This window comes from Equus asinus, chromosome 4, assembly GCF_041296235.1.
Source record: "Equus asinus isolate D_3611 breed Donkey chromosome 4, EquAss-T2T_v2, whole genome shotgun sequence".
Taxonomy (NCBI): domain Eukaryota; kingdom Metazoa; phylum Chordata; class Mammalia; order Perissodactyla; family Equidae; genus Equus; species Equus asinus.
In genome coordinates, this window is record NC_091793.1 from 138,563,380 (window position 1) to 138,570,649 (window position 7,270).

A 7,270-nucleotide genomic window follows, 5' to 3' on the forward strand; every position below is an offset into this window, starting at 1 on the left:
GTTTTATCATTGAATTTTTTAAAGGATGGAAAGCTTGTAACATTTGCCCTAAGTTGTCTAGTCCAAGGCAAGGATGGAACTAAACCCAAGTCTTTGGGGTCTTTGTCCTCTGTGGTGTCTAGGACATTCTTATATGTTGAAAAGATATTCAACAATGAGGTTATTTCAAAGATAAGAACAAACTGAAAAAGATGATCTTCACCAATGCCAATACAATACTATTTTAGGGGGTTTTAAGACAAACAGTTATAACTGTTCCTTGCGGTTTATTTCCAGAAACTGAAGATGTCGTCTAAGGATTTGGAGTGTATGCAGTGAATCAGTATTGTCTTCTCAGACTCAGAAGCCCGGGCCAGCTGCATGGCCAGATGGCCCACTGGCCCCAGCGGGCCTATCCTGCTGGTCTGAGAACTACAAGCAAAGCAGAGAGAGAGAGAGAGAGGAATTATAGCCAGTGGCTGCTGCGACTCCAGCTGTTGATCCAATTCCAGACATGAGCACAATGATGATCTGGCTGCCAAAAGAAAAACACATATTCCAGCCAGAGAAAGAACTGCCAAGGATCCGATGATTTGCTTCCATAAACGTGTTGTCTCATGCACATCCAGAAGAAAAGTGGAGCTCAGTTTCATTCTTTTCTTTGGTATTATTTGAACTATTTTGTGATTTTGTGATGACTTTGCTACCCATAGTATGTTTCATGGGCCAGCAGCATCCATGTCCCTCAGAACAGGTTAGAAATGTAGAAACTTGGGCCCAGCCCCACACCTAGTAACTCAGACTCTGCATTTTTAACAAGAGCCCCGGGTGATTCACCTGCACCTTAGGATTGAGAAGCATCTGAAGGCAGACAAAGTCAGGGCATAGGACCGCGTCCAGAGGATTGGGTAGTGAACTTGGGGTCGAGAGAAGACCAGACTTGAGATATGAGACGTGTTCTAGACCCAGTTCTGCCACTTACCCTCAGTGTGACCCTGGGGAAATCACTCCCTCTCTTTAGGCATTGATTTCATTTTCTTTAAAATGGAGAAGAACATTTGACTTCTTGACTTCAGGGTGGCGATGAGGATCAAATGAGATACTGTGTCCGGGAAAGGATCTGTAAAGAAGAATGCACTTTCCAAACGCAGGAGGATGAAATTGTTGTAGTTGTTCAGATATACCTAAAATGGAATTTGCGCTTTTTTGACTTTTGGAATGAGTCATAGCATGAGTCTAAGTCAATTATGAAGAAAATGTACGTGACAGTCAAGAGCAGCCCATGAATCAAGGAAACGTCTCCTCTGAGCCACTCTCCTCTGAGACGAACACAGAATCCTGGCTTGTGAAAATGGCTATGATGAGGCACTGTTTATGCATTTAGCCGTGGTTTTCACCTCGAGCTGTTCACTGCAGCCACCGGGGCATCTTTTAAAAACTATTGTTGCTGGGGTTCCAACTCAGACCAGTTGAGTTGGAACAACCAGGGCTGGGACACAAGCATTACTTTTTAAAAGCTCCCCAGGTGACTCTAATGGTTAGCCAGGGCTGAGAACCCCAGATAAAGTGCTCCATCAGAGCAAGGTACTCTGTACAACTGAACATTTCTTGTCATGGCCAACTGTGGAGGAAAATGGAGATGCGGAGTACTTCTGTTTCCTCTTCAAGCTTCCAGATCTCTCTTTAAGTAATTCATTTTAAAATGTGAACTTGGAGAACTAAGTAAGAAGATGACAGTTTCATCTTACAGCACCAGAAAATCTGAACATCAGGAATTCTTTAGGTTGCCTATTACTATGTGATGTGGTCAAGTGGGGCATTACAATTCTGGGTTATCAGGCCTTGTAAATGGGACCAGTCGACAGAGGGATGCTGAGAACTAAGCAATGGACACCTGGACTCAGAGCAAACGCAGGCCAAAAAGAAAATGTGTTGGTTAAGGAAAGGCTGATGAATGTGAGTCAGGAAGGGAGGCTCAGGCGTTTAAAGATCACGCGGCAACCACTGGCATGGGCGCAGTAAGTCACTTTGGGGCCAGGTGAGCCTCTGAGGCCTTTTGTCTTTGTTCTGGGTCACTGAGGACGTGGACTTTCATTCTGGGTTCTCCTTCTCCAGTCCAGGGCCCACCTCTTTTCTGATCAGGCCTCCAGCTTAGCTGAGGATGTGGTCTGCCTCCCACATCATTTCTGAGGAATGTGGTCAGAAAGTCTCCATCTTTTTAGTATAAGCAAGTTCCTTGAGATGGGGAGTGGTCTGCCAAGAGGATGAACTAGGGTATAATGTTATACTCTCTCCACCTAAAATGTCTTGAGTTCCAAAGTATGAGACGTGGGGACACTGGCTGTGTGAAACGCCATTCCTTGTCTCACGTGTACACAAACAGAGACTTAATTCGTTGTTTCCTTTTCCTGAACAGCCTTCACCTACCCTCCAAGTACCCGCTGACCCCGAGTCTACTTGGCTGCCCTTTGTCCACTACCTTTAGCTTGTCTTTCTGGCGAAGGATCCCATTCCCCTCGCTCACCCTCTGAACCTTGCCAACCAAGAACCAGGTACGCCATCTTGTCCCTTTCAGCACTGGCGCTGGTTCAGGGCACCGAATACACTGCACGGAGACTCTGCAGCAGAGGCAGACCACAACTCCTTTCCTGCTCAGGGTTTCTCAGCCTCTCCCACGTATCTGTTCTCACGGGAATATCCCTCGCTGGTTATTGTGAAAACGAATGGGATTTTGGAGCGACATTTCCTTTAAAGTCATCTTTAGTAAAGCACATTTATTATTACAGCAAAAGAGAGCTATAGCTTTATTTTCTCTACACTTTTTACCCTGAAAACAACAGAAGAAAACTTGATCGATAAGCAGCTACTTTAGAAGTTGTTAAAAGACGTAGGATATCACCGGCACCAGATTGCTCTCATACGTGTGTACGAGCTGTTCTTATTTATAAGACGTCTGGCACTCAAGTGTCCAGGAGATCTAAAACATTGTAGGAAAAAAAACAAATGAAAGGAAACAAATGTCTTTTGAGGTTTTCCTACATTTTTTCTTCCTCTCCTCTCCCCTTTCCCAATCTTGAAGAAAGGTCTAATGGTAACTGGAAGGGACAAGCCCCCTGGAATCTCACCTCCCAGCCAGCCCTCGAAATTAGCACTAGGCAGTCTGATTTATTTCTCTGAGTCCCACTTTCCTTTCTTATATAAAGGACGAAGAAGATAATCGTACTTACCACCCAATGTCATTGCGAGGCTCCCATGTAGCAATGTCTTTGGCCTTGTCAATAGTTCTAAGTATTTTAAGTATTATACAATTTATGCAATCACATGTCCAAATACCACAGCATTTAATTCTATTTAAAAGAAGCAAACCTATTATTCCCTGAGGTTAAAATATATAGTATCTCTATTTTAATGTAATAATCAAACTTGGGAAACCATTGTCCAAGATTCCTGACCCCCTACCATTCTCTTCTTCTTCCTCAGGGCCTGTGGTTCACTCCTGCTGGGCCCTGGAGGCGGGTACCGGTTACAGTGCTGGTGAGAACTGCTCCGGAGGGGAGACTCTTGAGAGGTTAACTATGCTAATTCAGTTCCTTGACAATGGCCTGGACAGCAAGCAGGTACTGGGCAATTTTACTTCTGTCTCTTTCATTTAACTTACAGCCCAATTCCAAATATGCTGCGTCCGATCTTCCCACCCCTTGCCACAGTTCTGCAGGAGGTCAGGGTAACAAGATGCCATTTCTGGGTCCTCGAGATCAGATCCCCTTTCTCCCTTTTTTTGATCTGGCAGAAGGTGAGGAGACGGATGCTCAGGTAGGATGGGGGTCTGTGCACCCTTTTGGGGAGGTTTCCACGTACATTATTTGGTAGGAAGAAGGCTAGGAGGGTGTAACCAGATTTGATCTCCAAAGCGTGGTAATTAACCAACCTCTTTTTAATTTTTTAAAAACAGGATATTGCTGCTCAGGTGTGTTACATTTGTGGTCGTATTGGGTGTTCTCCCGAACATCGGTGCCTGCACGAGCCATAGAGTCACATCCTCAACGATGGCCGAGCCTCCTTCCTGACTCTGATTGGACTCTTGAGGCCTCTTAAACCATTTGATGGCCTGAAAATTAACTAAATATGAAGCCCAGGCAACGAAATTGCAAAGTGTACTTTACCTAAAAATAATTCATGTCCATTACTCAAAAGTTTCAGGGGAAGTTTTATTGAAGGCCGTGAAGCAAACCTCCACTTTTGTGGGGCCTCTCTCGGGTTTTTTAAATAGTGACTTCCTCATCTGTCTTTCACTTCCCATTACAAAGTGCTGACATTACTTCTAACTTTTTGTAAACTTACCACTCTCACCACTTAATTCCGTAGCTCTCCTTCTTATTTTTCCTTCCTGTTATTTTGATTTTTGAACATTCACGGGGTGTTAGGTGTCAACGCCAGCTAACCCCAACCATATAGGTCTTTCATCTTTTCATAGTGGGGCTCTAAGATCTTTATAACCACCAACAGAGAGCTCTGTGGTTTGCCAAAATTCCAATCAGGAAGAAGGGCCCCTTCCTCCACTCTATTTTCTATTACGGCTTTTCTCCTCCCTGCTCCGCTGCATTGGGGAGCACAAGAGTTTGGGGGGATGAAAATGGCTCCTTGTCATCAAAACTTGGGGACCCTTGCTTTCTAGAAAAACCACAAAAAAAAGCCTTTCCAAAATCCTCCTAATGATTTAAGACTCAATTTCTCTAAGCCATATCTTACCTTTTTATTCTTTTTTCATTTCATTCTTAAATGTCAGGATTTACATTTCGAATTCTGCTGTAAACGAGGTTTATTATTTTCAGCCCTAGTTTGTCCACCTTCTTCCCTAACTCCACAAACACAGGCTCAGAAACGAGGGCTTGGTACGTCTTCTTCCCCTGGCATGACAATCCTCCTTAGCCTCCGGGCCAGCGGCCTGGGTCAAAGGTAGATGTGTTGGGGGCCGTGTGTGTACCTCTGACTCCCTTTGACCCAGACCCAGAAATCCAGTGAAGGTTAATGTTGTGTCAGCTTGACTGGGCCATGTGGGGCCCAAATATTTGGTAAAACACTATCCTAGATGTGTCTGTGGGGGTGATTTTGAATGAGATTAACATCTAAATTTAGACTGAGTAAAGCAGATGGCCCTCTGTAATGTGGGTGGGCCTCATCCGAGCAGCTGAAGGTCTGAATAGAACAAAAAGGCTGACTCTCCTGTGCGTAAGACGAAACTCTTCCTACCTGATTGCCTCTGAAGTGGCACACTGGTTTTTTCCTGCATTCAGATGTGAATTGAAACATAGGCTCTTCCTGGGTCTCAAACCCACCAGCTTTCACCCTGGAACATGCTGTGGCTCCTCTGGGTCCCCAGCTTGCTGGCTACAGATGTCAGGACTTGGCCTCCATAAAGGCAGGAGTCAATTCCCTAGAATCTCTCTCTCTCTTCCCATTTTTCTCCAGAGAACACTAGCTAATACACAGACATGGGATTTTATACCTGGATATAATAAGATGGCTCTTTACACTCAAAGGGGAATCTTGATTCTAGGTTTTCATGATAAGCACATGGCTGAGAGGCCATGTGTCCTGTGTGGACGGGGATCACGTGTTTCAGTTTATAGACTTGGATTTGAGACCCCGTTTCTCATCCCATCTCTGCCACCAAGTAGCTGCACGATTAGGGACCATTTCTTCTCTTTGAGCTCTGCTTTCTCACCCACTGTGTGGAGGAATCACAGCGGATTATCCCTAATGCTGCCTTCACCTCTAACAGCCTTTGGTTTTTAAAACTAAAATAATCAATACTTATTTAGATGACCTGCATAATTGAAATCTGAGAGGGGGTTGAAAAGGATAAAGGGAAGGACAGGCTATCTAGGAATCTGAGGAAACATCTGCCATCTTACCATTCCGAGAGTTCTCTTTGCTCCTCCTCTCCTCCTCCCCGAACACATTACCATCTGACTCAATCAGAATCTGGGCTTTGGACTACAGGTAAGTGAAAACACTGATTCAGATGGGCTTAAACAGTGATAAAAGTCATTATCCCACAAGGCAGTGGGTTCAGAAGAAGGATGAGCTGCAGGCATGGTGCAATTAAGGGTCTGGTTTCGCTTCCGCATCGTCTCCTGGCTCTGTCTCTTCTGTGTTGGTTCTTCTGGCAAGATGGCTGCAGTCGTTTCCCGGGGGGCAGGAGAGATGAGGAAAGCTCTTGCAGAGTCCTCAACAGACTTTCCTTTATATCTCATTGGTTAGAATCGGATCACACGTCCTCTTCTGAAGCATCTACTGACAAGGGCAGTGAAGTTATAATGATGGGCTAGACAAGGATTGGTAAACGATTGCTTATGGGCCAGATCCAGCCTGAGGCCTGTTTTCATATGACCCATTAAGCTAAAAAAGGTTTTAACATTTCTAAAAGGTTATAAAAGACAAAAAACAAGGAATATGTGACAAGTACTTATGTAGCTGAAAACCCTCCGATAGTTACTATCTAGCCCTTTACCATAGAAGTTTGCAGCCTCCCAGCTCAGATGAACCACGATCTACTTCTAGAGCTGAGAATGGGGTCAACTGTCCCCTGAGTTGCATGGAGGGAAGGGTTGGACACTTGAACAGACACTGAGTCTCTTAGAAGGAAGAAGGGGGAAACAGATGCTGTTTGCATAGGCAGCCAGTTGGGTACACAACACTACCTCTTTTAGCCTCTCCACTTCTCTCAGACGTGAGACATCTACAAGCATTGGCAATGATCTGTCAAACACAAGCTCTGAAGATGCCATTTCTGAGAATTTAGGTTTCCAGGTGGGAAGTATTTTCTTTCCTGAATGTTCCACTTTTTCTGCTTATAAACAGATATTCAGGTAACGGTCAGCTCTTCTTGCTCCTCTGGAGATCTGAACAGAGTGTTTTTAGAACATAAACACAGACATGCTGTCTCAGGCACACATTCACACACACACGTAAGCACGTTGACACATGGACAGAGATACAAACAGGTACCCACTCTGAGCTCCTCGCTCAGAGAACGTTCAACAAATATCCAAGAAATTAAACGTGTGCGTACTATTATCATGGCTTTTAAAGGGAAAAGCTTATTGCAGTTCCTGGTTCAGTTTTGGGTAAGAACAGGTTGGATTAGGACCAGCTGAGCTTGCACTACTAAATAGTAATTAGATTAAATAATTAGTATTAAATAAATACTACATAAATCTATATAATATAAATTATATAATATAAATATTAGATTAAATAATTAGACACATGTGCCCATTTCTGAGCA

The 7,270-nt window shown here is 44.1% G+C and overlaps 1 long non-coding RNA gene across 1 annotated transcript; it reads left to right on the plus strand.

The window, feature by feature from the left end:
• Positions 1-284: 284 nt before the first annotated feature.
• On the plus strand, positions 285-4,147 carry LOC139045202 (uncharacterized). The gene is made up of 3 exons (XR_011503101.1): positions 285-1,997; positions 3,460-3,596; positions 3,932-4,147. It is a non-coding gene; the product is annotated as an uncharacterized lncRNA (long non-coding RNA).
• The last annotated feature ends 3,123 nt before the right edge of the window (positions 4,148-7,270 follow it).